Below are 7,370 nucleotides of genomic sequence, written 5' to 3'. Positions count from 1 at the left end.
CATTTCAAGAATGAAAATTTACTTCATTTCAAAAAATAAATCTTGCCTGGTAAGGTTATGGTTGAGGGAAAGCAAAATGTAGAATTGGCACTAGAGAAAGTTATAAATATTACTTGAAATTTTATTACCAGTTATAAAACCAAACAATGGGAAGGTACACATATTGTCTCCCTGTCTTGTCGTAGCTTCTTTCTCATCTCCGTCTCTTTAGGTAAGAATTTGAGGTAGTTTACAGGTGCGATTTCTTGGATCTGTGAACTATTTCTATTGCACAGAAACAAATATCAAAGCTGCTACTCTGAGGTAGACATACATCTTGGGATTCTGTCTCATCTAGAGATTGGGTAAGAGTGTCATTATTTACATAGAGGATAAGTGCATCTTACTAGGCAGAACCATAGTTGTGTCCAAATACTTGCAGAAGGATATATAGAGATCATAAATCCTCTGAGGAATGGTAACTTTGGTATTAAATTATTATCTCTCAGCTTTGTATGCATGGTTCTGTACTCTGCTTTATGATGCTCATTTTACTAGGTAACTGTGAAATTGTTAAACTGCTAGTAATAAGTGGGGTAGAGACACTAGGAAGCTAGATGAGTAAGGTCTGCTTCCTATTCCTCTCACAGTTCTATACTTGGTTTCAGGGATGCCATGGGTTCAATTTTCTGATGCCCTCCCCCATGTCCAGAGCCAGATTTCAGAGACAGAGATTTCAGAATCTCCTGGTCTGTATCCCTTCCCCCAAGGTACACATTTTATATTTTTGGGTCCCATTTATTTACTTATTGAGGTGTTATCTGCAACTAGACAACCAGTTCTCAGATGTCTGAGTGCCAGTTCCAATGGATCATTTTAGTTTTTCTAAGGTCCAACAATCCCAATTGTCTCCCTATGTTCTCCTAGGCCTATGAACTTTATCTGTTCCTGAATTTTTTATCTCTGTGTTATGGCTGTATCTAGACATCCCTTCAAAGCCTAACACAGTCATGGGGGGCGCTTTTCATTGGTGGCTAACTCTAGAGTGTGTGATACTGGGATTAAGAGTGTATGATTAGTAAATGAGTCCATTGATTGGTTTGGCATAATTCTGGCTAGGATTAAGGGTGTGAGTGCTGCACTTGCCCTAAGGCAGCTAGCTTGCATATATTCTAAAAGACAGAATCTTGTCTCCACTCTTGTTTGTTTTTCTATCTTCTCTGCTGTCATGAACTTTTCTCCTCTGTGAAACCATCCTGCCTTGGAGCCAGCTGATTATGGACTGAAACCTCTACAAACTGTGAGCTAAATAAACATTTCCTTCTTTTAACTTTAGGTATCAGGTAGTTTGTCTCAGCAATGACAGAAAAAAAACCCTAAGAATTTTGTATCAGAGAAGTGGAGTCCTTGCTCTGACTGTTCCTGACCATGTGTCTTTAACACAGGAATATCTCTAGAAGGAGAATAGTGAGGTCAAATTGAATTCCTAGCTTTGTGTTTTGAGAAATCTCCATATTGATTTCTAAAGTGATTGTACTAGTTTATATTCCCACCAAAAACATAGAAGTGTTCCTTTTCCCTGCAGCCTCTCCAGCACGATTCTTTGACAATGGGCACTCTTGCTGGGGTGAGATGATATCTCCATGTTGTTTTAATTTGCATTTATTCATGTATTTGCTGGCAGCTTGTACTTCTGTGAAGTGTCTATTCATTCCATGTGCCCTTTTTTTTTTTTTTTTTTAACCAGGGATTGAATTCAGGACCTTGCGCTTGCCAAGGAAGCACTTATTCTACTGAGCCCATTTTTGATTGAGTCTTTTATTTTGAGGAGGGTCTAAATTTTACAATTTTGCGTATTCTAAATATTATTCCTTCATCTGAGGAATAGTTGAAAATATTTTTCCATTTAGTGGGTTGTCTTTTCATCCCATTGGTTGGTTCTTTTACAGTGCAGAAGCTTTTTAATTTTTATGATCCCTTTTGCTGATTCTTTGTACTATTTCCTGTGCAACCTGGACTCTGTTCTGAGAGTCTGCCTCACTTTATAAATTCAAGAATTTTACCTACTTTATCCTCTACCGGGTGAAGTGTTTTGGTTTAAACTTTTAGTTTTTTGATGCATTTTTGTTCTATTTTAGTACATCATAAGTGTTATCACTATGTTAAATATTATTAAATCTTATCCATGTAGTTAACTAGGTTATTCAACAATTTATTAAACTGATGATAAAAATAGATAATATATCAACCATTGTTAATGAGCTATTCTTGTTATGAAAATCTGTAACATATGTATTGTTGTATGTTACCCTGTTTCTATCTTTGTTTCTGATCTTTGTTCTTACTCTTTACAATAAAATAAAATGATAAAAAAGGACAGAATATGTCTATTTTCTGATTTCCTCTTTGATTTATTTTCTGAGTACAGTAGTTTTCATTGAAGGGGTTTTTACTTCCTTTGTTAGGTTAATTCCCAAATATTTATTTTCCTTTGTGCTATTATGAATAATATTGTTTCTTCAACTTCCTTCTAAATGGGTCATTACTAGTGCATGGAAACACTATATTTTTTTGTTTGTAATTTTATATCCTGCTACTTTACTGAGTTTGATTATTATTTTTAACAGTCTTGGTAGATTTTTTGGGATCTTTAATGTAGAGGATCATGTTATCTGCAAATAACAGTAACTTAATTTTTTTGTTAGATAGATAGATGATAGATGATAGATAGATAGATAGATAGATAGATAGATAGATAGATAGATGGATAGATAGATGATAGAATTTCTTTTTCTTGCCTGACTGCTCTTGCTATGATTCAGGTAATATGTTCAATAGGAATGGTTATAGTGATTATCCTTGTCTTGCTCCTGATTTTAAAGAGAAACTTGTTAGTTTTCCTAATTTACTATGACATTGGCAGTAAATTTGAAAGACATAGCTTTTATCAGATTGAGATATGGTCCCCCTGTATCTATTTTCTTCAGAGTTTTTTTATGTATTTGGTACAGGGTCTCATTACCCAGCTCAGACTCCTAGTGATCCTCCTGTTTTCAGCCTCCTTAGTGCTGGTATTACAGGTGTGCACCACCACTCCCAGTCTTGGTGACTGGCTCAGCGTGCCCAGGAGCATGGCTGGCACAGCATGTAGTGCTGGGAGTCCAACCCCATTCCCTGTGCTTACGGGGAACTCTTGCATCTTGGCTCATTAAAGAGATCAGTTCACTTTTAGCTGGATTCTTCGCTGGTTTTGGAATCAGAGTAATAGTAGCTTTCGGGACTGGTTTTGAGTGTACCTTTTCCCTGTCACCTGAAGTTTCTGGAGAATTTAGCAATGGATCTACCCAGAACTGAGCTTTTCTTAGTTGATAGGATTTTTTTTTTAATTACTTGTTAAATTTCATTACCTGATTATTCAGGGTCATTAAATCTTCTTGGTTCAAATTTAGTAATTTGTATGTATCTAAGAATCCATTCTTTTTTTCCCTAAATTTTCCAATTTATTGGCAAACAGGTTTTAGTAGTTATTATGCTTTTTATTTAGCAAAGCCCATTGTCGTTTCACCTTTTTTTTTATTTTTAATATCATTGATTTGTGTCTTTCCTCTTTTTGGTTAGATAGGCTGAGGGTCTATCTATTTTGTTTATTGTTTTGGAAATACAGCTCTTCACTTCATTGATTCTTTGTATTATTTTTGTCTCAATTTCGTTGGTTTATGCTCTGATCTTTTTTTTTTTTTTTTTTTTTTTTTTTTGCGGAACTAGGGCTTGAACTCAGGCCCTTGCACTTGCCAGGGAAGCGCTTATTCCACTGAGCCATCTCCCCAGTCCTATGCTCTGATCTTTATAATTTCCTTTCTTATACTAGCTTTGGACTGGGTTATATTTACTTTTCTAGGATCTTGATGTATACCATTAGGTTATTTATTTGGGCTCTCTTTTGTGATGTGGAGATTCACAACTAAAAACTTCTACTTAATTTATCCCATAAATTCTAGTTATGCTTCATTGACATCATTTAGTTCTAGAAACTGTCTTACTTCTTCCTTGATTTCTTGTCTAACCTATTTATTTACTCATGTATTTATTTATTTATTTAGTACAGGGTCTACAAGGGGTACAGGGTCTCATTACATGGATTGGACTTGTAGTGATCCTCCTGTTTTCAGCCTCCCAAGTACTAGGAATACAGGAGCATGCCACCATGTCCAGTTTCAATGGCTGTTTCAGTGTGCCCTGGAGGCAGGGCCAGCACAGCATGCCAGGGATCCAACCCTGGCTGCTGCTCTCTGCCTAAGCAGGCACTTTAGTCTGCTAGCTATCTGGCTGGCCCCACCCATTGTTTATTTAAAAATATATTATTTAGTTTCTATACACAATTATATATTTGCACAATTTCTTATTTTATTTTATTGTTGATTTCTAATTTCATATTGATGTTATCTGATAATATACATGATACAATTTTAATTCATTTACATTTGCTTAATCTTTTATTGGCTAGTATGTGGCCTATTTAATTTTTTTCTTTTTTTATTAATTTTATTATGGAACAAATAGCAATAAGACAGTTTCAAAATCAATTATTAGGACAGTTTCAATAATAATACATTGCCTATTATTGTCTTCATAGTGGTTATTCACAGTACAAGTTACAGACAAGATATCCTGTCTGAACACTATTAGTACAAATCTTTCTTCTCACTGAATTAAGAGGAAGTAGCTAGATATCCTATTTTGCATATACAGATACAAAATGGCCCTTCATTTGTATCTCCTTTTTGTGTTTAGTTTTGTTAGAGATGGGCATTCCATTGCCAATTAAATATAGTAGGTGAGTGATTTCAGCAAAATATTCCAATATAGTCTAGTAGTCCATAATAGTAGTGGGTTATCCATAGGACTGGCAATGTCAGAAGTTGTTGACATGAGCCCTTTACAGGTCAGCATATTAATATGGCTTTAATTTTCATACCTCGTTATTATACTTTTCTGCTGGATGGTTAAGACCAAGATAAAGCAAGACCTGCATAACAAGAAATGTAACTTTGATATGTGACAAGGTCAGTCAAATCCCCTCAGGATTTACCTTGAAACCCTGTAACACAGTTTGTAGATCCTTTGTCAGAGTTAGCCATGTGGATGAGTCATGGCCATTGCTTGACCAGTTTGCTCTCTGTGAAAGCCTAAGAGAATATTTTCTCTCTAGATGACTCTCCTTAGGCACACTCTACATCACCAGTCACTTTCCTCTGTGGCCCCATAATCTCCTTGATCAGAAAATTTGGGACATCAATGAGTTACAGGATGTTACAGTACAGGTTATGTGGCCTACTTAAGAAAAGACCCTTGTTCTCCTGAAAAGAATGTATATTCTATTGTTGGGTGCAACACTCTGTAGATCTACTATTTTATTTATTTATTTATTTATTTATTTTGTATTTTAGTACAGGGTCAACAGGGTCTCACTACACAGATCAGACTCAAAGTGATTCTCCTGTTTTCAGTCCCCCAAGCACTGGGATTACAGGCATGTGCCATCATGCCCAGTCTCAGTCTCTATCTCAGTGCACCCTGGGGGCAGGGCTGGCACAGCACCCGGGGAATTGAACCCCCGTCCCAAAGCTTGTGTAAGCAGGCACTTTAGTCTGCTGAGTTGCCTGACCAGCCCTTACTAAGTCCATTTATTCAAAGGTTTTGTTCAACTCTGCTATTTCTTTGTGGAGTTTTTGTCTAGTTGATATGTCTATTTGTGATGCTGTGGTATTGACGTCCACCACCATAACTGTGTTTATGTCAATGTGGTCTTTTATTTCTAATAGTACTTGTTTTATTAAGTTGGATATGCTGGTATTTGATTAATAAATGTTAAAAGTTTTTTTTTTCCTATTAGATTGTTTCTTTAACCAATCTGTGATGAGCTTCTTTGTATCTTTTGATTGGGTATGGCTTGAATTCTACTTTGTTTGAATATTTTATGGCTTTATCAGTGATTTTTGGGCTCCTGTTAATGGAATATTGTTTTCTAGTCTTTGGGTTTTAGTCTGTGAGTTTCTTTTAGGGGTTAAACGTATTTCCTGTATACATATCACTGGATTTTGTTTAATATATTCTGCCAGTTGTGCTTTTTGACTAGGGTTATTTTGATTAGTCTCATTAGCTGAGGCTATTAGCATTGATAATCATTACTGATATATATTGACTTTTTCCTGTGGAGACCTTGTGGGCCTATTGCTGTTTCACTGTCTTTCTCTTCTGCTTAACAGATCATTGTATCTAATATATTTATTCTTTTAAATTTTGCATTAATTTATCTTATACAACATTTTTCAGAATTTTTTGGAGTGGTCAAGAATTTCTTTAGGTGCTTTTTTCATGAAAGCATCTTATATCTCCCTTTGTTTTAAAAGATAGTTTTGCAGAATGTATTCGTCTAGGTTGAAAATTGTTTTCTTTTAGGGATATAAACTATACAGTCCACACTCTTCTGGCCTCTAACATTTGTGTTGAGAAGTCTGCTGTGATTCTAGTGGATTTTCCTTTGTAAATGATGTGTCATCATTTTTCTGTTTAAAATTCTATTCTTTTTTTGGAATTTCAGAATTTTGACTATGCTCTGTAATGGGAACTTTTTTTTTTTAAAAAAAAAAAAAGCATAGCTATTTGAGGTTCCATATGCCTCAATTATTAAATTAAATTCTTTTCCCTTGTTTGGTAAGTTTTCTGTTTTTATTTCTTTCTCTGTTTTTGCTTTTATTTCTGTAAACAAAATCTGTAATCTGTATGCTGTCTTCTGACTTTTTCACTAATTCCAATGAATCTTAGATTAGCTTTCTTTGCATCATCTAGGATCTGTTGGATCCATTTTTCATGTTCTCTTGTCACTTTTAAGGTATCTCTCACTAGTTGGTTACTGGCAACAGCCCTTTCTTCCAGTTCCAACACTTCATCTTCACATTGGTCATTTCTGTTGCCCATACTTTAGGTTAGATTTTTTTTTTAGAGGGACTGGTTCTTTATTTCAAAAAGACACTTGTCAATACTCAGTATCAAAACAGTTGTACTACTGGGTCTTCTTTTCCTGACTGGTCCCAGAGACCACAACAAAGGAGCATACATTTTAAGCCAAGAAGCTGCAGGATGTATACCTAACATACCTCGCAGAAACCTCACCTGACTGGGTGGGGAAAAAACTCAAAAGATCAGCACACTGCCAGCCCACAGACTGGAGAGAACTCTTCACAGCCAGATGGGGCAGCCATGCACTCCAACCCTAAAGAAGTAAAATTTCAAAATAATATAAAATTTTAAGTTTTGTACATAAGCTATTCAAGATTTCTCCAGCACTGACTGATACAAAGCACAATGAGATGGCACTTTTAGAGACAGCA

At 35.5% G+C, this 7,370-nt stretch overlaps 1 pseudogene; it reads right to left on the bottom strand.

The window, feature by feature from the left end:
• Positions 1-229: 229 nt before the first annotated feature.
• Positions 230-7,370, bottom strand: part of LOC101575630 — an 8,850-nt pseudogene continuing 1,709 nt past the window's right edge.

This window comes from Octodon degus, unplaced genomic scaffold (genome assembly GCF_000260255.1).
Source record: "Octodon degus isolate 3935 unplaced genomic scaffold, OctDeg1.0 scaffold00136, whole genome shotgun sequence".
Classification (NCBI taxonomy): Eukaryota; Metazoa; Chordata; class Mammalia; order Rodentia; family Octodontidae; genus Octodon; species Octodon degus.
Note: the sequence above shows the minus strand (reverse complement) of the source record. Positions and strands in the feature narration are given on the sequence as shown.